Raw genomic sequence first — 25,690 nt, forward strand, 5'->3', positions numbered from 1 at the left:
CATCTAATGACTGATGGAAGCAGATGCAGAGATCCACAGCTAGGCACTTGGCTGAGCTCCTGCAGTCCAGTTGAAGAGAGGAAGGAGGGATTGTATGAGCAGGGGGTGGGGGTTGTCAAGATCATGATAGGGAAACCCACAGAGACAGGTGACCCAAGCTAGTTGGAGCTCACAGACTTTGGACTGATGGATGGGGAACCTGCATGGAACCGAACTAGGTCTCTGAATGTGGGTGACAGTTGTGTGGCTTGATCTATTTGTGGGGCCCCTGGCAGTGGGACCAGGATTTGTCCTTAGTGCATGAACTGGCTTTTGAAAGCCCATTTCCTATGGTAGGATACCTTGCTCAGCCTTCATGCAAGGGGGAGGGGTTTGGTCCTGCCTTAACTTGATATGGCAGACTTTGTTGACTCCCATAGGAGGCCTTACCCTCTCTGAGGAGTGGATGGGAGGTGCAGTGGGGGAAGGTGGGGTGGGACACGGGGAGGGGAGGGAAGAGGAACTGTGGTTGATAAGTAAAATGAGAAAAATTTAGAATAAAAAAAGAGAAAATACACACACACAAAGAAATGCTTGACCATTCTCAAATCTAGACTCAATGAAATAGCTACATTTTATTACTTTTGTCCCCTGCCTTTCGTGTGTGTGTGTGTGTGTGTGTGTGTGTGTGTGTGTGTGTGTGTGAAGGCTGGGTGTTGACATTGCATTTCTTCCTCAATCATTCTCCATTATATTTTCGGAGTGAGTGTCTCTCATTTAACCTGAAACCAATTAGGCTAGATGGACTGGCCAGGTAGCCCAGAGATGCCCACTTCTCTGCCTTTGCCAGCACTAGGGTTGCAGGGATGTGCTGCCACACCCACCTTTTCTAGCATAGATGCTGGGGATTGAACTCAAGTCATCACGTTCACAGAGCAACGATTGTACTGACTGAACATTGACCAACTCCCCAGCTCCTGTTTTATTATCACTATTGTTAAAAAAACCTAAAATAAATCAGCCTGAAGGGTGAGCTATTTGAAGCCATAGTTGGTAGTGTGTATCTCACTGGGTCTTAACTATGCTCAGCCTTAGTAAGTCGTTGATATTGACTAGACAGTCACTCCTGAAGATGAACACAATCCATTTGTCCTGGCTAAGTTTTATGTCAAGTTGACACAAGCTAGAGTTATCTGAAAGGAGGGAACCTCAACTGAGAAAATGCCTTTCTAAGATCCAGCTGTAGAGCATTTTCTTAGTTAGTGATTGGCGGGGGAGGGCTTAACCCATTGTGGGTGGTACCACCCCTAGGCTGGTGGTAAGGCTGAGAAAGTCAGTAAGCAGCACCCACCCCTCCATGGCCTCTCTCTCAGCTCCTGCCTCTAGGATCCTGCCCTTCTTGGGTCCCTGCCCTGACTTCCTTCAGTGATGAAGATTGATGTGGAAGTGTGAGCCAAATAAACCATTTCCATTCCAAGCTGCTTTGGTCATGATGTTTTATCACAGCAGAAATAACTCTAACTAAGATGTCATGCTTTGTTCTAAAGACAGTTTGGATAAACTTTTATATTCAAGGAAGTTAATTTATATTTAAACTTTTATAGTTCATGATGCAAATTTAAAAGCATAAGTATTATCATTCTTAAGGCATGTAATTTCAGGCTTATGTAATGAAAACAATAAATCTTCTGAAATGTAAGCTATCATTATTGAGATAATATGTTGAACATTTTTTTTCAGAAGATTCACAGAACCTTTAAACTTTGGCACAGCATATCATTCTTGTGACTATTTATGTACTAGACTACAACAAGTGGAAAATAATCGAAGAATAACACATTTTGTACATTTGCTTTTTTTACATAAATAAACTCATGGAGAGATGAGATATAATATGACATTATCAAAATCTTTGTGGCTAAATTTAGTTTTAATAGGATTTCAGGTCTGTTGTCTTTTGGCAGCTGGAAAATCTTTGATTAATCTTCGTGAAAAGAAATTAAACTTTAAACCTTATATACCAGAGAAAAGGCTGCTAAGGTGCACAGAGATTAAGCTTATTAACTCCAAGATTAATCAGTCAACATTAGCAAATTCACAGTTAGAATACAATGCTGATAAATGCGTAATCCTTAAATGATATTCCAATTCGATTTACCATATTTGCTAATTCCCGAGTCATAATGATTCATTATAACTCTGATAGCCTGAATTTCTCTCACAGAGATTTCAATTTGCACTCTTCACCTGCTTTAAGTTTTAAGATAGCATGTCGGGGTGATCTGCTAACATGAGCTTAGAGAACAATTGTTCAAAGACAGAAAGCTCCAGGGTTTCAGAAAGCAGTGGGCTCAGCAGCATTCTCAAAACCTGATGGCAAGGGATGAATTCATCTGGGCTCCATTTCCAGAATGTTTAGCTTTTCCCTGTAGAATCTTGTATAATTATTTTCCCTGCAAAAACCTTGATTTCCTTTTTTAAAAAATATTTAGTTTCAAATTTTTATTTGTGTGTGTGTGTGTGTGTGTGTGTGTGTGTGTGTGTGTGTGTGTGTGTGTGTAGTATGTGGGTACCTGCAGAGGCCAGAAGAGGGCGCTGGATACCATGGAGCTAGAGTTACAGGCAGTTGTGAGGCATTGAAGTTGTTGCTGGAGACAATAACTCCCATTCTTTGGAAGAACAGCAAGTGCTGTTAACTGCTGAGCCATCTCTTTAGTCCAGTAAACCTTGGTTTTCCTATCAGTAAAATGGGGCTATGTAAGGCTCCTCTATCATAGCCTCATTGCAAACATCAATGGAGCAATATACCTTGTGACACTTTGTGGTAGTGAAGTCATTGTCATGTGGAAAATGAACAATAATCATTTGTTATTATTTTTATGAACACGGCAGTAATATTTTTCAGAGTGAGGGGTTAGTTGAGTCTTTTGACAGTTATGTAGATATAAATGTGCCCATGCTTGAGTGTGTGGTCCTTGGATGAAGCAAATGGCAGACACGTTAGGGTTGATCCTCACAATTTCGGCTTATTGCTAGAATTTATAATGCAAATATAAAATACTACTTATAATAACGAAGATCCCCACGAAGAAATCATATCTGTAATAATGGGTATAATTACAATGGATGAATGGCATCATTAGGATTGTGATGGCTATTTAAAAAGCAAGTTAGAAAATATTAACGTTATGTATGTGTTAATCTAGAGTGTTTATGCCAATACGGAGCCACGACTGTGGGAAAGTTATTAGATAGCAATCAAGAAATTTTTATTGTCTGAAAAGAACCCTGCATGGAGGGAAGCCAGAGAAATGGGCTTGTCTGAGAGCAGCAGATATATCCAGGAAGAGAAGTGTCAGAAGAGTGCAGGACATCCCACTGGGAGTCAGCATTCTGGGCTCCTTCCATATCACGCAGTGTGGCTGACGATTAAAACCTGACAAAGCATCTGTTAAAGTAATGCAGAGATCATTTGCATGCAGGCAGGGGCACCCTGAAGACACACCCCTATTGTGTGTATAAAAGGAACCAGGAAAACACAACGACTACACTGAGCTTGGAACCACAACTGAAACATCAAGGCCTCGTCACCCTTCCAGACTGAGGTAGATACATTCATTACAAACTGGGTCATCAGATAGGAAGAAAGATGGAGTTACCTGGACTGCGTGATTCTTTCAGGGATGAAAATATAAAGTGAACAAAGAGCAAAATGATAAAGATCCAGAAGTTAATTTTTCACAGATAACTTGTGCTGTGTCTTTTTCCACATAAAAAATATCTTGCTTTGTTACAAGACATACGCTTCGATTTGACCAGTGTTTTGAAGTCACTTAACATGAGTAGAAGAAGATTTCATAAATGCAATGAACAGGCTTGGGGTTGTAGGGGAAGCTGGGCAACGGATCTGGATCTTCAAAGGCTTGTAGTGGAGAAGGAATAAGAAGAGATTGGGAAGAAGAGTATGTGATTTGAAGTACATTACCACACACACACACACACACACACACACACACACACACACACACACACACAAAATTCCAAATAAGTAGTACCTTTTCTGATGAGGCCCAGGGCAACAATCCCTGGCTATTTGCAAAGACAGTGTGATCTCGTCCACTTAGGCTCATCTTATTATGCAATGGCAGTCATTCAACTATCTGTCCAGGTAGCAAACATTTATAGACAGTCAATTATACCAGGCACCTATAAAAGTGAGCTAACCTTTTATGGAGTTCATAGTGTAGGAAAGGAAGATACCACACTATACTGTGGCTTTATTTACTTGCCTCAGCACTAGGACCGGAATATGTGAGGAGAGTAGGAACATGAATGGAAGACTAGTATAAGTATAATCGGTGTTAATCGGTATTAAGGTTGGTTTAAAGATGATCCATTTGGAAGCACAGAGTTTTAGGTCTCAGAGGTCATGAGATTGACCGCTTCCATTGCACACAGAGGAAAAACGTGTGAGGAGATGGACGATCGACTCAAAGCAACATGGTTTATTGGCAACTGAACTGAGAGTTGAATCCACCCCAGGGTGTTTCAGCTCCAATTCGTTCTCCTTCTGATCAAGCCGGTTGCCTAAGGAGGGTTAATGGTTGATATGAATGTTTTATGGAGGGTTGGTGCCAAAGAACACATGCCTAGATTGTCGTTTAAAAGGGAAATAAATTAATGATATGAGCAACTTAATGGAAGGTACCAGATTAGCAGGAGATTAACTCTGCAAAGGGCAGCAAGGAGCAGGTTCGGCTTTATGAAGATACTGTCTTACAAAGTAGGGAGTCGATATTTGCTGTGACTGACGTGGGCATTAAGAGACTGAGGCAGATTCGCAGAGCCCATGGAAGGGTATCCAGGCCCACATAAGGTGTTTTCAATGGAGTTTCATCCCTTAGCAATCTGAAAAATCCATCAATAAGGCTGAATTAAAGCTTGTTGGCCACTCGCTCAACTTTTTTTTTTTTTTTGGCCAGACAAGAGTATACAGACCTGTTAAACAGCTATTATTGAAATAATATCAAGATGATAACGGGGTCTGTTGTGTCAGAACATTCTGGAAGCTGGACACCTACTGTACTACGGATTAGCTGTTGGCTTTGGAGAAGTTGCTAAACTCGACCAAGGCTCAGTTGTTTCATATACAATGTGAGATAGACAATGCAAGACTATTTAGAGATCCCTGTAGCCTTAAAAACCCGGTCTTAGCAATAGATAATATTTGCTTGCACAAAAAGTACCACATAAATGGTTAGCTGAACCATGTGTTCTACGTGATAAGCCCTGGTAAATAAAGTCGTTGATAGGCAGGAATAGAAAGAAAAAAAATGATAGCCCACTCATTTTAATGAGTACCCTGACAGTATATATACAAAATGGTTTATTATTAAACCATTCCACTAGTAGAGAAATTGGAAATATCACAATAAAAAATTTCAATTTTCCATTTCACTAACTTTATTGAATTGCCAAGGCATATGACAGCAGCCAGAGTTGATACATTAAATGTGGATGTTTAAGAACAAAGTTAATATGTGATATTGTTGTTTTCCCTTTTAGCTCTCTGCTGCTAACCCCTCTAACATTAAATAAATCTTCTTTCTTTGCTTATTGCCAAAAAACACATATTTTTGATAGTTTGAGTATGTTTCCAGCTAATTCTTCATTTTTCTGTAAAGTCAGTAAATCACTGTGGATTCTTTTTTTTTTTTTTTTTTTTCAATGCCAAGCGTAATACAATGTTAATGTTCCCTGGGTTTCCAGCATCTGGCTTCTGGCTTCTATTTTCAGTTTATAATCCTGGCATCTATATTTGGTAAAAGTCTGCTTATGTTTTTCGAATCTGATGTAAAGCAATTTTACAGCAGAGCGTTTCTGAATTGAACCTAAAGCAAACAGAGTTATCGTAATTCTAGCTATGTGCTTCCTAAGGAAGCAACAGAATGCTTTTTAAAAACAGAGCCTTGCTCTCTGGCTCCATGTATCGTTGTATGTATGTGTTTATACTGCGGACGTTAATATCCTCACCCTTTGAGCTGAGCTAGTACAGAGAGCCAGTGTCTCCTCTCTCTGACTGCTCTGGGTTTCCACGCTAGCTAGCACGGGTGAACGTCTTTTCCTGGGACTCAGGCCCTGTTTTCTCTGTTGGCTCTTGACATTTCCTAACTGCAGGGGGTCTTGGGCTGCATTATAGTCTAAAGATCAGCCATTAATTGAGTAAGTTTGTTGATAAGTAAAACTCACAGAGTCCTATTTTAAACCATATACAATAAAATATTATATATATTTATATATAATTTTTATTTAAGAGCTTCTGAGGAGAGGTTGGGGAGATGGCTGTTAGTAAAGAGTTGGCCCTTGGGGCCCGAATTCTATCATCAGAACTCAAGCTAAAAAAAGCAGCTGGGCATACTGCAGTACGTCGTGAAGATCTTCTGTTGAAAATAAATGAACACGACCCAACCCAAAACCAAAACAAGGATCACCCTGGTAGAAGTAGAAGCCAGGATGCTAGGTTAGGCTGAAACCACATTGGTTGGATAACTTCTTTTTAAAAAATAATTGTGTGTGTGTGTGTGTGTGTGTGTGTGTGTGTGTGTGTGTGCATGAGTGTGCATAAGCGTGCATAATGGCATGCCACTTCAAGTGTGTGGAGATCAGAGGATCACCTTCAGGCGGGATTCTCCCTTCCATCTTGTGGGGTCTGAGTGACCAAACTGTCTTCAGGCTTATGCAGCAAGCATTTCACCCACCAAGTCACCCTTCCTTACCCAGGAAATTCTCTTCTACCGCAGGGTGGGGAGCTCTCTCATTTCCAGCACCTGAGGCTCCGTGGTTCCCGGCTTCCCGGTTTGCAGACCACTTGTCTCAGTATCTTTTGCTGAGCAGATAAATCAATTCCTGCCTGCTGACGTTTCTTCAGCCACGTTGTTACATTTTGTGTGGTTATTTAACTTTCCCAGAGTATAATTTGTTTTTCTCTTATCTCTCTTAGAGTAAGAAGAACAGCTTGTATCTTGGAGGGAAGCCAAATCAAAATCCACACAGAACAAGCCAGCACTCGGCTTGGCAATGGAGCGCTCTCTTCACAGTTGTGGGTCTGTCTCCGATTCTTTTTGGGTCCTTTCACTCGGGAGAGGAAAGCATTTGGGGATTTGGACGTGAGTAGATGCTTAAGTCTAAGTGGGAAGAAAGTTGGACTTTTGCTCTGTGAGGGCCACATGCTGGCGCCACCCTGGTGACATCCCGCTATCACAACACTCAGGGTGGCTTACGAGACAGTGTGTGCTGTTCCCTGGGAGCAATGTTTGCTTGCCGTGCCTGTCTGATAGGCTTCTAAAAGACTCACAACATGGGCTCCACCTGTTCGAGCTCTATCATGTAGCAACATTTAAAACCACAGTGGGATTGAAATCACACCCTACTCCACTCCCTCTGGAAGACGCCACTCAGTACCCAGGCGGTCGTGCAAGGGAGAGGGAGCCAGGCTCTTTCAATCAATGCCAGTTTGGGACTAATTACACGGAGAATGATGGGTGACAACATGACCCACACTGCAGCGATCGGCTGGGTGTGACGTTTTCCTTCAGCTCATTGCTGATTCCTCTGATTAGTAGCCAGCATGACTCAAGAAGTATGTGTTTCCACCATTGCTGGTTGTCCCACATGACCGAGGGTCATTTGATCCAACACTCTCCATCCGATGATGGTGGTGTTTCTCAATAGGTCCTACAATCAGGAACTGCATGTTTCTCTCAATGTGGACTAAATATTTTATAAGCTCATATAACACACACTTTACAAAGGAATTTTCTTCAGTTAATATCTGTTGTAAAGCCCTGGCATGATTCAAATATGGTCCATGTGTGGCACTCAGAGGGCAGCCTTGGGTACTGGTCTGGCCTTCACCTCCATCTTGGTTGAGTTAGGATATCTTGTTTACTGTTGTGTATGCCAGACTAGCTGGCTCATAGGCTCCCAGGAATCCCCTCTCTGGCTCCCATGCTGAAGGAAGGCTAGGATCATATCTGTGTGCTACCGTGTCTTGGCTTCAAGTGGGTTCTGGGAAATCTGAACTCAGGTCCTCATGCTTTGTGGCTAGTACTTTCTCTAATGAGTCATCATGTTTTTGACATACTAAATATTCCTTAAAATGGCAACATGAGAAATAAAATGAATGTTAACAAAAACTATGCCCAAATCTTAAAAATGTCTAGCAAATCTCTTCCAGCACTAACTGCTCTTGACATGCACATGGTTAAGAGGAAATGGTCTTAAATGAGTTGGTAAGTCTGGTACATCAACTCTTTGTTTAATTTTTCAGCAAAATGATTTTTTAAAAGCTAGCCAGGTCCCCCAAGGACCCCCTTTCCACAGCAGACCAGAAGCATGCCTGTGTGGTGTCAGAGAGACATCCGATGGGAATGTTGGCCTGGCCTGGCACTGTGAACCCAGGAGAGGTGTCTATAATTTTCTTTATCCCTGCTGATGGCCATGCTTTTCTGAATGTTCCATTAAGGAAGGACATGGGCTTTCTTCTTTACTGACTCTTTCTCACAACGTTCTAGCATTTTCTTGACCTTGGATGTCCTTCCTCACTCCAAATGTTCCTTGTTACAGTCTTGCTTATTTAATTCTTAACTAATTTCCTTGTACTTTATTATATATATATATATATATATATATATATATATTTACATGGTGTGTATACATATATAAATCATACACATACATATTATATATACTTTAAGATTGTCAGTAGTTCCTTCATTTATGAGGTCTGTGATAGTTTGCTTATATATGTATGCACGGTTTCACTGTGTAGCCCAGGCTGGGCCTCAAACATGCCACATAGCCTGGAGGGCTCTCTAACTTGTGAACTTCATTCAGTCTCCTGTGACCTGATTACAGGTAAATGCTGCAGTTCACAGCTAACACTGTAGGAGTCTACGATGCACTCTGATTTCTTTCTCATTCTCACCTTCTGACAGATTGTTCCTTCTCAATGTCCTCTGAAGTGTCGTTTGTAATCTGCCCCTTGAATGTGCCGAAGAGTTCTGCACCAATGGCTTTGGTAAAACTGCCATTGGTTTACTTATGTTTGATTTCAGAAAAGGGGCTGCAGCTTTGTTGTCTGTGGTGGTTTGAAAGAAAATGGCCCCCAAAGGGAGTGGCACTATTAGGAGGTGTGGAGTAGGTTTGGTCTTGTTGGAGGAAGTGTGTCACTGTGTGTTGGTGGGCTTTGAGGTCTCTTTTCTCAACCATCACTCAGTGTGACCGTCAGTTGACTTCCTGTGGCCTGCAAGATGTAGCACTTTCAGCTCCAGCACCAACTCTGCCTGCATGCCACCATGCTCCCATCATGATGATAATGGACCGAACCTCTGAAACTCTAAGTGAGCCACCCCAAATGTCTTCTTTGTAAGAGTTGCTATAGTCATGATGTCTTTTCACAGCAATAAAAACCCTAAGACATTGTCCATATGAAGAACACACACACACACACACACACACACACACACACAAAGCAGTCATTTAGAATCTATTTAGAATATCCTTTTTGATTTCTTATTTTGGCAGTTTGGAAGGGTAAGAAGTCACTATGTAGGAACTGGAAAGATGGCTCAGTAGCTAAAAGCATGAACTGCTTTTGCAGAGGACTGAAGTTTGGGTGTCTCACCCTTAGGTGTCTCACCATAGCCTCAACTCTAGCTGCAAGGGATCCAACACCCTCTTCTGGTTTCTTCAGGCACCTGCTTTCATGTGCATACCTCCATCCCTCACCCATGCCTCATACACATAATTTTTGAGAAGTCACTGTGTCATGGCAACAGAGATTCATCAGAAGTCACACAAAGTCACCAGAGTGTGATGCTCCAATTCAGTCATAGGCAGTGAGCGGTCACAGGACCAAGAAAAGGTAAACTGTCAACTCCCCACTCCCCTGAGTGTTACGGGATAAATCTTGCTTCCCATCCTTAGCCACACAAAGTTCCAACCCCGAGGGTGTCAGAATGTAGTGGTATTCCAGAGAAAATGTCTTTGAAGGTGCTAGATGCATAAAAGGTTACCCTCAGAGCTGGACTGTAACCTCACCATTTGACTGGTGTCCTTTGAAGAAGAGACAGGGGTATGAAGAGAGACACAAGGGGACTGTGGGTAAGGAATGGTAATGCTGTGAAGAGGCAGAGAGATAAAGCTGTGCACAAGGCTGAAGGGAGCCTCGGGAGGGACTGAGCCCCCCTGAGGAATTGGTCGTCCACCTGCACTATGGTGGCAAAGTGAACACAGATGGTGCTTGCTGCCTCTGCTGAGAGGCTTGGATGCCAGGATGAGGCACATAGTTCTTGTGGCATCCCAAAGTTGAAAGGATTGTTGGTGAAGAGAGGAACCCCTTAACTGATGCTTCTGTTGGGAGTAACTGGAATCCTGTTTCGGAAGAACGTCTCCCTAGTTAGAAAACTTGAATTTTGAACTCTTCCTCCTTGCCCTCAATGGGCTGTTTGCTCCTTTAGATGGAGCGACCACTGGCTGTGTGAGACCTCCACATAAGAGAGTGGTGTGCCACAGGGGTCCTGCAAACATCAAAACTGGTAAAGATCTGGAGAACAAGGGAAACAGCAATCTCAGGGGCAGGAGAGGTGGATAAAGCTAAGGGTGCTTACTACCCAAGGTAGGTTCCCAGTGCCCACGTCACTCATCATATAGCATCCTGTAAGTCTAGCTCCAGGGACTATGATGCCCTCTCCTGTCATCCTCAGAACCTTCGCACATACACATGCACCAACCACTCCCACACCAACAACTAGACAAGCAAAGTCATTGATGCTTAAAAGGTCTGTGACCTTACTCCAGAAAAGATTTTTTTTTTAAATTTTGCTATTCAGACAGATTATTTTTTTTTTTTTTTGCAGCGGGATGGGGTCTGTGTTGGCTTCAACAGAAGATATGCTAACGCAGAATGGGACTTTAAATTGTTTTCATGACAAAGGCTATAAATTATCCTAGGTGACTCAAATTATTCATGAGAGAGGAGATCTTGATTTATGCACCAGCTTTGTGTAAACTTCATTTTTTTTTGTAAAGTAAATCACTTTCCGTCGACTCACATTACAATCCAAGAACTCTTTATCTTCTTTTAAAAGTCATCTTCAGTTGACACTGGCATTTTATACTTCTCTGCAAACGTTTTGTAACCTCAGTGCAAAACTTTACATGAAGCAAAGCTATTTCCAGAAACTGTGTGGGAAGCACGTGGCCTTTGAACAGAGGTGACCCTGGACAATGGCTTATAGCTGGGGCTGTGGGTTCACAGAGGTGGACCCTCTGTCTTCGATGTGCTTCTTGTCTTTGGTGGATTTTGGAACACCGATGTGTTCAAAGAAGCAAACAAACCCCCATGTGCAAATGCTTTGTTTCATGTGAATATGGGGTGTTCTTACAAAATGGAGTTACATGACTTCATGATAAATACAACCAGGTTTCCCTTAAGGTAGATCTTTATCAGCAAAACCTTAAAGATGATTAATAGAATCGGTTTGTTGCCGCAATCCACTTTCTGTGGATAGCGTTTCTATGTATTCACATCCACTACAGACCGCTCTGAGAGGAAATATGATGAGAGAATTCACTTTCCTAGGTGCATTTACCAAGCATCTAACATGCTCACTGCATTGTATGAGGCTTTGAAAGACCAGGAAGCCATGCCGAAGGAACACTAAGAGGTCCTAATATTATAGAACCAAATAGCTGTCAGCCTTGTGGTGCACAGACAGGTAAGGCTAACCTAGAGAACTTGGGTCATGATGGACAGGTGCCACAGGCAGTGAATAGCTCTATTAAATACTGAATATTATTGTGTAGAAAATCTCATTAAACACCGCAGCTTGTTATGTAAGGGAATTTTTTTTTTTTAATATTGTACTAGCCTGTAAGTAATCAGCACATTATTGACTTGAATTGCTTTATTTAATGGAAAGCATTATTAGCATAGAAAGAGTAGTTCCCATTTTCTTTTCATATTTTTTTCCTCATTATTTCTCTGGGGCTAATACTGTTTGGATACAAAGAACATGTTAATAGTACCCACCTTGAATGCTCCTTTCGAAAACCACAAAGTATTGATTGATTCTTTGTGGGTTTTTGTGCCTAATGAAGGCTAGTCAGAATCAACAACTTTAACAACAATGTTGTAATCTCCCTGCTGTTAAAAAAACAGCAGGGAAACATTTTTTTTTTAAGCCACAGAGAAATGATACCCAGTTAGAGGCAAATGAGCACTTTCCAACAATAAGATCTTCCAAATGACTGCGTTTATATCCTTCTCTTAATCCTTGACAAAGATCTCACAATGAAAAATATCTTCGTATAATGAAGACTGTTGCTAACAGGAACATGATAATACAAGGCAGGGTGCCATCTGCTAGAAAAATGCTGGGACCTCTAATTTCACTATTGTCTGGAGCCCATCATTACCGTTCTATTTACTTAAAAATCTATATTCAAAATCCTAATGCTTCCCGCTTCATAATAAGGCTTTGGTGATGTGTCCTATAAAAACATGTCACCAGACTGTTCTGTGTTTGTCAGGCAATGTCTTTTTACAAAGGCACAAAAGGAAGCTTTCATATGGAATCCACGGCATTAAAAAAAAAAAAAAACTCAGAGGAAAGAGACTGACAAAAATAGCTGACCGACATCATCGATTTTGAGTTCTGGTCCACAGAGCGGATGTTTGGATGCCACATCAGAAGGGTGGGTTTGGATTTCACAGTATTCTGATGCAACAGTATGGCTGTCTTGATTTCTCAGGCTGTGTGAGCATTTCCTCCTCTATTCTCGGGTGACATTTGTCCCCTCCTCCCCCAATAGCATAATGTATGGGTGTCTTGCCTGCATTTAAGTTTGTGCATCACAGGTATGCCTGGTGCCCGCGGAGATCAGAAGAGGGTGTCTGAAGCCTTAGAAACATAGTTAGATGGTTATGAGCCACCTTGTAGGTGCTGAGAACTGAACTCAGATCCTCTGTAAGAGAGACAGGTGCTGTTAACCACAGAGCAACCTCTCCATCCTTGTATGCACAAATATTAAGTTAGCTTAATGAATTTGGAAGCAGATAATCTGAGTGGAGACCCTGGAGCTTTCTTGTGCTGCTGAGTTTGGTTTTAGGCTAACAGGAACCACAGCATGTTGACTGGTCTGCTGTCTGAGGAGACCCTGTCTCAGAACTTAGTTTGGCTTGACCATTCAGTTTAAATACTTCTCAACTCTGAATTGACGTTAGAGATGGATGTGGGAGGGGACACCTATGCCTTCCATGCAACCTCTGAAGGAGAAGGTACGTCAGTCATTTGGCCAAGATCAGCCTGGACCTAAGAGGAAACTTCCAGGCCCACTTGATTTCCACACCAATGTTTTCGTCCATTTGTGTCAACATGTCTAGTTTCACAAGACTTCATTCTATTTCTTGACCCTGGAGTGGATTGAAACTACTGAAGAACATCTTGTGTTTGTCCAAAGCACTCAAGGCATGAGGTCGGTAGAGTACCAGTCTAGGGATGCAGCTTGGCTGTCTGATTAGAAAACTGCCTCATTCCCTTCTCCACGTGTACTTTACGACTCTTCTTCAACTCCTCACGTGTGTATGTGCTGGCATATGTGTGCACACACATTGACACCAAGTGACAACCTTGGATGTCATCCTCAGGAATGCTGTTCACCTCCTTTGAGACAGGATCTCTTGCTGGCCCTGAGCTTACTAGTCAGCCAGAGGGATCCTCTTGTCTCAACCTTCCCAGGGCTGGTGTGACAAACTTGTGCTGACGCACCTGGATGTTTATGCAGGGGTTGGGGAGATGGAACTCAGATCCTCACAGTGAGCCAGGCACTTTCTTCACTGGGCCTTCTTCCCAGTTCCACCCCCTGCTTTCCTCTCTGCTCCTTTCTTTCCCAAAGAAGAAAAATGAGAGGGGAAAAAGAGCTCAATGTATCATTTTGAATTCCTTTGTTCTCTTTATCATGTTCTGGCAACGAAGTAAACGAAGTAACGACAATGTACAATGTACGGATGGTCCCTCTTGGTGACAGTGTTAATGCCTATAGCTCACTGCCTGTGTCTCTCTGTGTTGTGCTTTCTTCTCTGAGATCATTGATGCTGTATAGGTCAGTAGAACGGCAGAGGATTTGAGCATCATCATCATCATCATCATCATCATCATCATCATCTTTTTCCCTTGGCTGGGTGTTATTATCATTCCTTTGTATTCCAGGGGTGGGTGAGTCACAGCATAAGGAAAACAGCATCACTCCACACTCCACAAAACAAACTTGTTTTGTGCCAAATGCATCGTCTTACTCCCGAAGCTGCCTTCTCACACGTGCTGTTATCTTTCACAGCCTAGAGGCTTGCGCAGTTGAATTTGGGCATGTGACAACTTGGGTATTCTAATATACAGATGTCCTGACAGTGTGGAGACAGGACCAGGAGAGCCACCCCAGGGGGTGTACAGGATTCTCAGTCAACACTCAGGTGTTGGGTGTTGAGAAGTCTGTCATCTTCTCAGGCTGGGCTGCAGCAAGATTTACAATCATGAATATTGTCAACAATTGTAAACTACAGATTTGGGGTGGCAAAACAGCACAGAAACAGTAATTTTCATTTTTTTTCTAGTATTTCTTGTTCCACCCTTTGCTGGCTGGGTATTTACAGCCACACATTGCCACACTGGATCCCATTGTGCCTGTGACCCTGCTGGCTACATAAACACACATTTTGTGGTTACTCCCTTGATTCTTTTCTAAATACTTCCCGTGCTGTCCATTTCCTGTGCACATTTGAGCGGTTTTCCTTAACAAATTCCTTCTCAGTCTGTTAAAAAACACGATTTCTTTACACCTATCAGCATTTCAGATCCTGTGATCACCATGAGTCCTGAAGTTAAAGGAACAGGGATCAAATTGCAAGATCTATCAATCTTTCTACTTCATGGTATAAGGAGGTCATTAGCTGAGGGCAGGAGAAACTTTCCCCTGACAGTGAGCTCCTTCAGAATCGGTGCATCGTGGGAACATTTATAAATTAGTCTCATTATATTTAGGAGCAGCTGGTATGTACCTCCTGTCATAATCATGATTCTGGAAAGACAATTAACAGGGTCTTGTGAAATGTCAGTAACCTCCATACATTAAAAAAAGAAATTTGGATGAGTTTCAGCTATTACATCCCCGAAGCTTGCTCTCTCTACACCCGTGGTAGTTAACTCAGTGGCCACAGACTCCATCCTGAATGGTGAGCCAGCTGTCTGCGGAATATTGATTACCTACCATAGGGTTAAACTGTCCTTAACTGACAGATAGTTATGTAGATCCCATGTATATACACATACCTCTGGTCACAGAGTCGCAAAATGCAGGGTTGGAAGGGGCTACAGAGGTCATCTTCTCTAGCACTTTCCAAAGTCCATTCTGTGGACTGTCCCTTCTGTGTGGTTTTATAGGGTATGACATGGGGTTGGGACCAAAGATTTGTGCTCAGCTGAGCGGGCTGAGTTGATTCAAACACATTTCTTTACCCTCCAACTTTTCAGAAACTGTAGACTATCTGTGCACTTTGTGAATCTCCCAAGAAAGACAGGCGGTACAGGGTAAACAAAGAGCTCTTCTGGTCTCTCATGTCGGTGCTTTAGCAAACATCAGCCCATTTGCAGGTTCTCATTTTGCAGGAGGACAATGCTCAGAACTAGAGGCTCAAGTTGGCATGGGAACACATGGCTGAGGTGGCCCTAGCACTCCCGGCTCAGGGCTCCATGTTAGAAGCAGAATAGAGGTTGATTAGATTCCCTCTTAAAGAAGTGGTGCCTCCACCTATATTTCCCCCTCTGATAGCTTGGCTTCTTCTAGGCCCGGTGAGAAGAATTCCAGTAGACCTGCCATGAACACTGATGACCATTTTGGAGGCATAAGCTGAGCAATGCTTAGCATGACCAGTCATCCAGCTCACAGGACTTTAGGTGTTATACTGATCAAGTATTGGTAACCCGGCACAGGTTGGTCACCCTAGTGACACTTTCCTTTCAACTACTTGAGGGGTTCCACAGAAGATGCCTGTTTTCACGACCCATCTCTCACCTTCCTTCCATGATCTGTATCCTGAAAAGATGCTCTCTGCCTTTTGGATTTCAGTTGGAGTGTTATCAGTGGATGATGGTCTTTGTCATGTCCATGGTTGCCATAGGCAGCCAGCTTCCTCCTTAAGAAGGCCACAATCACGTGCCATGCCTGTGTAACTTACTGCCCACAGCTGACCATTTAGGAATGTGGTTCTCATAACCAGCAACCCCCTCTTGCCTTTTTATGTCTGGAGCTCCAGAAACCTCTCACTGTTGCTAGTCTTGGAGCATGAGGATAACCTGTGGTGTGGTTTGGTCATAATAATTCCATCAACAAACTCCTTTGCTATATTCTTTTCAAATTACCCAACTGAAGTACCCTGTCTGTTTCCTTCCAAGTCTCTGGCAATTAAGTTACCAGTTGATTGATGTCGCTTTATGGATACATTGGCGTTTATCTAGGCATCATGGCAGGCTTTGGAGAGTGCTTCAAGAGCAGGCTATGTGCTTAAGAGAACTCCCTCTTTAACATTTGGGACTGGGAAAAGAAGCTGTGACCTCAGAGGGGGGTCTGTATCACCAGTGATTAATAGCAATCATTTCTGCTCACTACAGCTCTTTAGGCTGGTATCTCTTCATTTAGAAGTTTGTATAAGTTAATTATGTGATAAGGCTTTGAAGATTAATACTTTTTCTAGTTTCACTATCATTTTGGAGGTTGATAGAAATAATTGGACACCTAATTGCCCAATACAGTTCCAAACTTTTCGATATAGGTTGCATAAAGTTTAGAGTCAGGAATCTGGAACCAGGGAGGGATGGAGAGGCTGTAAGCTGGTCCTCAGCTGAGCTCTCGCATGTCTACACTTGAATCTGTTAGTTGCATGGTGAATGTCTAGGTAGTATTTTGTCTTTGATATTGGTGATTGCAAAATGGCTACTGCTACTTGCTGGAAGATGGATGTGTCAAATGTCTTAAGATTAGATCCAGTCATGGATTTTTCTAGGACCATGTTCCCTTGCTTGTATACCTCCTCAGAATTTAAAAGTATGTTTAGCTCCATGTGGGCATAAGTGTGTGTGATCTGAAAGGATCATGGAGTGGCTAGAGCAATGGCTCTGTGGTTAAGAACATAATGCTATTTTCTGAACCTAAACCTATTCATATCTTCAGTTCAGTGGAATGCCATCTCACGGAGGCGACTCATCCAGACTGGATAGAGAATTCTTTCCTGTTCATCTAGTTCTCCATCTACCCACTTACCCATGCAGTATTTAACTGATTTTTTTTTTTTTTTTTACTGTGAATCAAGTGCTGTGCTGGGTATCAGGGATACTACAGTGAACAAGACAGAGAAGGCGCTTGTGGAAATAATGCTTGTGGAAATAATATTCTTTATTAACACCGAGGCATCTGAAAGGAACAAACCAGTTAGTGAATGATGTCATTGCAAATCATGATGGATTTTGTATGGAAGATTCAAGGGAAAGGATGAGATGATGCCGGCAGGAAAGAACCCTTCAGGTGGACAGTCCACTGAGATGCTCAGGAGGCTTGAAGGTGTCTGGGAACAGATGACGGTATAGGCTTGTCGAAGGGGGGGCAGTGATGACTATGGCTAGACTGTCTGGGTTGTCATTATGGTCCTGGAATTTACTGTTGACCGTGAGCAAGTCTCTGAACCTCCCTCTTCTTGGTTCAACAAAGGTAGTGGCTGTGAGTCTACCTGTGAACCACACTGGTCAAGTTTGTAACATGCTTAAGACTTTGTGCACAGAACACAGACTGTGTAGCCAGTGCTGCCCATGTCAAGTTGCCCAGAGACAATGAATGAACAATTCCAAAACGCATACATGCTTCATTCAGAGAAACTGCTCAATACTATTTTTAAAAATAAAACGTAACAGAACATCTTTTTTTTTCAAGACACACCACAGACATATGCAGGATGACAAAATGTGCAGTGAATTAGTTACTAGGTTTACTCTTATAGATGAGTAGTATGTTTTTTCTGGTCTTTTAGATCCATCAATTATTTGCATAGTCTGACAGGGCTTTCTTTGCACCGCCATCCCCACCTCCACCCCCCTGCCACTGCAGCCCACAATCCACTCTGGTATGTAGGAATCATTGCTTTTAAGGAGATGTGAATGTACGGAATCACTGGGTGGCACTATTGATTATTTTAGTAAATGGACTACATCTGTCGTTTTCCCTGGCTTGTATACCTCCTCAGAATTTAAAAGTATGTTTAGCTCCATGTGGGCATAAGTGTGTGTGATCTGAAAGGATCACGGAGTGGCTGGAGCAACGGCTCTGTGGTTAAGAACATTTTCTACCCTTACAGCGGACCCAGGCTTAGTTGCCAGCACTCACCTGGCGGATCACAACCACTCCTGACTCCAGTTCTTCAGCAGAACGGATTAGAGTACGGAGTATGACATTCCTTCTCCTCTTGGTCAAGAACACTCACACACTAAGCCTTGACCAGAAAAACTAACTAGAGCGAGGAGAGTTGAAACAATACGTTTTAAGGTCCTAGAGTTTGATGGGGTGTATTTAGCAGCAGCTGTAGGAGGTTGTTTTGCATTGTCCAAAATCAGTGACTGTGGCTCTCTGTACATCTTAGATTTGGGGGACATAACATAAAATGATAGGTTGGCTACTGAGCTCCCAAAAGCCTGGTAATTCATGTGCCACACGGCCCTGATGCAAGTCAAGGTTTGGTTGGCTGGTACAGAGCAGCTCTAATAGCATTGTGTGATGTTTTGAATCTTTCTGCCTTGCCTCTTCTCTTGTCCACTCGACTGTGATCATGAATTTCTGCCCTGAACCGTGTTCTATGAAGTGGGAAGGAAACTGATGGCCAGCACAGGCAGAAATATGTATTTTAAAGCCTTGACCCACATTTATCACAGGCACCTGAACTCAGAGAAGTGAGGTGAAATTTACAGGAGGGTAGTGACTAATTTCTACTTTATTTAGTTTTAATACATGTATTTGAAGTGCTTTGTAAAAAAGATTTATTTTTTAAATTTTATGTATATGAGTGCTCTATCTGCACATATGACTTTATTCCAGAGGAGGGCATCAGATCCCACTATAGACCACAGCTGGTTGCTGGGAATTGAACTCAGGTCCTCTGGAGAGCAGCCAGTGCTCTTAACTGCTGAGCCATCTCTCCAGCCCCTGAAGTGTTTTTTAAAAATTATTTTTGAGAATTTTATATATAAGTAATATATTTAATGTTTCTCCCTCCATTCCAACTCCTTCTGCATATCCCCAATTCTTCTCAAATTTATGGCCTCTTATTCTTTAGTTATTATTGTTTTACACACACACACACACACACACACACACACACACACACACACACAAGTTAATAAATGCAACCTGTTGAGTTCATTTAGTGTTGCATATATCTGTACACACGCACACGCACACACACACACACACACACACACACACACACACACATTTAGGGCTGACTGCTTGGGATTGGATAATCTTTCAGGAGACTTGTTCCTGGAGAAGAGTGATTCTCCATCTCTCAGCAACCATTGATTTCCTGAATCTCTTCACTTAGGGGTAGGACCTTGTGAGTTTTCTCTGTGTCAACTGATTCTAAATTTCAAACATTTTGAATATTTGTTTAGTTTTTATTTTTACTTTTTATTTATGCTTTGATGTATATCTGTGTGTCACATGTGTGTAGGTGCCTGAGAAGGCCAGAGTATAGTGGCATTGGATCCCCTGGTGGTTATGAGATGCTGGGTGGGTGCTGGGAACTAAACTCAGGTCCTCTGTGAGAGCAGGAAGTTCTCTTAACCACTGAGCCATACCTCCAGCCTCCTCAATATCATAAGAATTTTTAACTTCCTATAACGGATATAATGTCTCAGTGATCCAAACTGTAGTTTGGGGGCAAATATTGTATTTTAGGGTGACCAATTGTCTGTTTGGGTTGATTAAAGTTTCTTTGTAATATGAGACTTTCAGGTAAACAAGTGGGTTAGGTTATCAACCTCAAAACAACACAGCATCCTTACCCCTTACAAAAGCTGATGTTAGCCTAATTAGCACATCTGTGAGATGGAAGTATTCTCATCACTTGGTGGGTACCTCCGGTACCCAGTGTGCTTTGTGCTTTGTCTTTTAGATTGAGGGAATATGAAAATCAGTAGGCTCAACATCTCCCACATCAGTACCCCTTTCTTCCTAGCCTTTCTTTTTACAAGTAAAGAGGATGTGAGAGCTGGTTTAAGAGTCACTTAACCAATTAGAAAGCAGGAGCTCTGAGACGTGGCTGACCACTTTCTGGAGGGCCACAGCTGCTTGTGACCACAGGTCCTTTCATGCCAAGGGGAGGGGTCCTTTCAGTTTACGGTGCCCAATCTACCACATTTTCTATTATAGGGATCCCTGAGGTCTAAACTTGGCATAAGAATCTGAGGTATCCCTGCCGTGGGTCAATGGGACTGTGAAAAGAATGTTTGCTAGTGAGAATCATGAGATTTGGGGGTACCCATTTCAGTGGCACCTCTTAGGTACAGTGTCATTAGACAGTCACGCTGTCTGTGGCCCCATCATCTTCCACAGGAGAATGAAAAGGTTGGACTAGTGAAACTGAAGGTTCCTTCCACATTTGAAATCACATCTCGGCCTTTGTCACTGCTCCCCCCCCCCCCCCCCCCCCGATCTCCTTGAAAACTATTTTAAGATATCTTTAAACCTAGATACAAAGGTGTGAGATGAGGAGACACCAAAGCTACCTGGAAGGCAGACAGACAAGGTTGATAAACCAGGTCAGCTGAGCACTTCCTATGTACCCAAGATGGATGCTCCTCCAGAATCTGGAAACTAAATCTGATAGGAGGATTTAACTAAAGAACTTAACAACGAAATCACTTGGCCCTGAGCCAATCACCCTGAAAAGAAAAAGAAACATAAAGACAAACATAGAAACAAGAAGAACAACTTTCTTAAAATGAAATTAGAGGCCCATGTTCTTTGACACTAAGAGCTGTAGGCTGAAAATCCAGCCCAGAGGTCCTACTAGAAGAATCAGTCTCCATTCTAAGTGGACTGGTTTTTGTTCCTGTGAGTCAGGTGGGTCTTTAGATATATGATCCCCAGGGTCCATGTTGCCTTGTTAAAGGCTATGCTAAAGAATATTGGTTTCTAAAAAATGTTACTAGTATAACTGTAAGTAGATGCCTATACATTTATGCATGGGATATAAGTGAATGCTTTAGCAAAGAGAGAATGCTTTTGCAAAGGAGAGCTTGCAGAATTCCAGAGAAATTGAGACAGCTGCCTCCACTGGGAGACACCAGTGAGAAAAGACCCAGCAGGCAGTCCAAGAGAAGGGATTCTAGGCCCCCCTGAAGCTTATAGAATACATCTAATTAAATTTCCCAAGCGACATGAAGACTTAGATGAGGGCCCAAGTGTGACCCTATGTCCAAGCATCTTATATGGTTGCTCTTAATCAGTGGTTCTCAACCTTCCTAACGCTGCAACCCTTTAAGATAAGTTCCTCATGTTGTGGTGACCCCAAACTATAAGATTATTTTTGTTGCTATTTCATAACCATATTTTTGCTGCTGTTATGAATTATAATGTAAGTATCTGATGTGGAGGATGTATTTTCATTGTTACAAACTGACTCAAAGGTGTTGTGACCCACAAGTTGAGAACTACCACCCTTGATATTCATTTTGAAGGGTTTCTCTAGCTCCAGCCCCCTCTCCAATCTAATTTCAACTATACTAAAAGCTTTTTACTCCCTCTCAAATCTCTAACTACAGTCAAATGCTTCTTGAAAACTTTGGGAGAAGTTACAGAAGGCCACTTGCAGTTGATGGATGGACTATGATATAGAATGGAAAGAAGCAAGAGAAACATTTTGGCAGATGACCAAAGGTTGTATCAGCCACTTTGAATAAAGTAGGTGTTTTGGAGTCTGGACAAATTCACACACTTCCTCAAGACAGGAAAACACACTCACTGGGGCCACTCATCCGATTAGAGGAGAACCATGCTCTCAGACTTCTTTCTTAAGCTTTTCTTTTTTTTTTTTTTGCCTTTCTCTCCCTCCATCCCTTTGTCCCTCCCTTCCTCCTGCACTGCCTCCCTCCCTCACTCCCTTTCTTTCTTTCTTTCTTTCTTTCTTTCTTTCTTTCTTTCTTTCTTCTTCTTCCTTTTCTCTGGCTATTATGGAAGCCTATGAAAATCCTCAGAAATAGTCAATACTAACTAAGGAATTAGTTTGTGTTTAGCCATACAATGCTCGAGGCTGTACTTCTATGGCATTTCCTACCCATCCTCATTTCTAATCATGTCTTATTTCTTAAACATTTCCTCTGACTGACAGGATACCACCTCTGAAGCAGCCAGAGATTTCCCAGAAGCAGCCAGTCTTCATGGCTTCATTACTATAAGTTCATCACCTGAGACCTTGAAAGTGTGTACTCTGTCTGTGGAGAAAGAGCCGCATCTAAAGGCCCAAGATTCTTATACTTAAAGGTAGTAGGATATTCTCTATGGACCTTTTAGCAGACTAATGATTCCACTTAGAATACTTATTTTATATTTTTACTTATGTGTATGTGTATGTGTGTGTGTATGTGTATGTGTCTGCACACTAGTGTGCAGGTACCCAGGGAGACCAGAGGAGGGCACTGGATTCTCTGGAACTGGAGTTGTTATAGTCAGTTGGGAGCTGCCATGTGAGTGCTGGGACCTGAACCCATCTGCAAGAGTGGCCAGTGCTCTAACTGCTGAGCCAATTCTCTAGTCCGTGATTCTACTTAGTTGAAGTGGCTTCAGTTGATGAGAGCACTTGGAGATTTTCCCAGTGAAAGGAGCCTTTCTTTGTCATGAGAGATGTTTCAGTGTTTGTCCCTTTGATGACAGGTGTTGGAAATGTGATTTGGCTGGGTTATTGGGTAAGGAGGATCTAATTTACAGAAATGTATCAGATATAATGTGTTTTATCTTGCTTTTCTATCTTGTTCTATCTTGCTGTGATAAAATACTCACTGTAAATGACTTGGGGAGAAGAAAGGGTTTATTTGGCTTATCCTTCCATGTACTGGTCCATCACTGAGGACAGTCAAGGCAGGAACTCAAGCAGGAACCTGGAGACAGGAGCTTAAAGCGTAATAGATCATGGAGGGATGCTTCTTGCTGGTTCCCTTTCAGGCTCATGTTCGCTACCATTTTTCTACAGCCAAGGTCCATCTGCCTAAGGATGGTACCACCCATTGTGGACTGGGCCCTCCTATATTAATTAACAACTGAGGTCCCTTCTTTTGAGGCAAGTCTGGGTTTGTGTCAAGTTGACAGCTGAAGGTAACTATAACAAGAGATGAAACAAAGGATAAATAATCACTTTAATTAATGATGCCCGAGGGCCGTAGCAGGCTGGCAGTGCCATGCCTCAGTTGCTCTAGGACCAGAGCATAATATAGTCATGTAAAAGTATGGTTGAACCTACAGATGTATAGCCTTCAGGGGTTGAGATCTTACCATGCAATTCTGGGCTGGATGCTTTCCACCCATCCTTTAATTTGACATCAGTCCCTAATGCACGAGTTCTTATGCCCTTTTCCCACACAACTGAAACTTAGTGAGGGTCCAGGTTTTGTGGTTCAGTATCATGCAACCTGTAAGCCAGAGAGCTGAGATGATGCAAACTCAAGTTTGCCTTCCAAACTTGCACTGCTAAGCTTTCTCCCTAATGTCGTATTGAACCATAAACAGAATGCTTACTAAACATCGGAAGACCATAATGAATAAAATTAATCTCCAATATTGAAGAGGGAGAGACAAGGAACCGAGTGAATGTTTCATCCCGTCTTGCTAAAATGAACGATGATGTGTTGCATGAGGGAGACCGAGTGTCCCTAATTTGAGAATCACTGATGGTGCTGGCTGCATTTGTACAAACTCACCCTCCCTTTGGTGGTGCAGGCAGTGACAGTAATTGCCTGCCACTCCAAAAAGCCAGCGACTGAAGGGCAAGTCATTGGGACCAGGAAAATAATTTCTTTGGAAATCTTATAGACTGAAGACTGTGACGCTATCATCTACGAAGACCACCTTGCCTTGGCTCCCAGGCACAAGAACTACACAGGGAGCTGTGGGGAGGCGGTAAGCTAGGTGGACACTGGAGTAACTACAGATCGAGTACTTCTGGGACCTGCCGGCCACTGGATGCTCTGAGCTCCGTGAATCTGAAGAAATGTACGGATTCCCAGGCCTTAGGTCTCAAACATTTTTAGTTTCTTCTCTCAAGAGTACTTAACTCTGCAGCTAATTATTAGGGAACAAAAGGCAACTTCCCCCTGAAGCCCAGGGGAATTTAGCTAACATCTACTCTTCCCAGAGGAGCTGGGGAGACAAGGGAGAGAAACTTCCCTCTTGAGGTTCAGGGAAACAATTGGTTGGAGAATGGAAAATCTGTTAGGTAGTGTTGGGAAGGCTGATGTAGCTGTTGTTCTCTTGAGAGCTGGGGAGTTGTGGTGACTCACAGGGGCCTGCATTTGAGTGGTCCTATCAATCATCCATCGAGGAAGACGCCCAGGCTTACGAGGCCTCACACTTTCCCAAGGATATGTAGATGGTTAACAGTTTCTGGGGAAGACTTTTCTTCAGTGCTGTAGCTGCTCAGCAGTTTCCTATGCTCTTGTAAGTAACCACTGATAGCCCCGCTGTTTCACCAGGCTACACCAGAGTGGAGTCATTTCTTTAGTCTGTCATTGGTCGCATGTCTAGGGTGAACAGATATTTGTTTGTTCTCTTCCCAGGAAAAGTTCACACAGTAGATAGCTTCAGTCATGAGTGTCTTCTACTGCAGAGTTAGCTGGGAACCAACAACCCATTGTTCAGCTGTGTGATGTAGGAAATGAATGGCTTTTGTAACTGACTAGAAGCAAGCTGAGCTTGAGTGTTCACCCAGCTCTCCCCTCAGTGTGGGGAGAAGCTCAGGAAAAGATTGACAGAGACATCACAAATCTGCTGAGAAGTCTTGTTCACTTAATGTGGTGGTTTCAATGAGAATGGCCCTCATAGGCTCATATATTTGAATGTTTGGTCATTAGGGAGTAGCACTACTTGAGAGGGATTAGGAGGTGTGGCTTTGTTGGAGTACGTGTGGCCTTGTTGGAGGAAGTTGTCACTGGGGATGGCCTTGGAGGTTTCAAAAGCTCAAGCCAGGCCCAGTCTCTCTCTTTCTGCTGCTTATGGATCCAGATGTAGACCTCTCAATGACTTTTTCAGCACCATGTCTGCCTGTATGCTGCCATGCTCCCTGCCATGATGAAAATCACCTAAACTTCTGAAACTGTAAGTAAGCCCCAATTAAATGCTTTCTTTTATGAGTTGCTGTGGTCATGATGTCTCTTCACAGCAATAGAACATTGACTAAGACACTTAGTGTGTGCTTGGGTGAAGACAGGAAGAGGACAGACAGACAGAAGGCATGCTAGATTTATATGTAGACAGAGACCCTCTATCCCCACTGCTTCCTATATGCTGGCCTTCTGCAGGCAGGTCCCTCAAATACTGAGCTGTACAGTTCTCTGTAGAGTGG

Source organism: Peromyscus eremicus, chromosome 16_21 (genome assembly GCF_949786415.1).
Source record: "Peromyscus eremicus chromosome 16_21, PerEre_H2_v1, whole genome shotgun sequence".
Taxonomy (NCBI): domain Eukaryota; kingdom Metazoa; phylum Chordata; class Mammalia; order Rodentia; family Cricetidae; genus Peromyscus; species Peromyscus eremicus.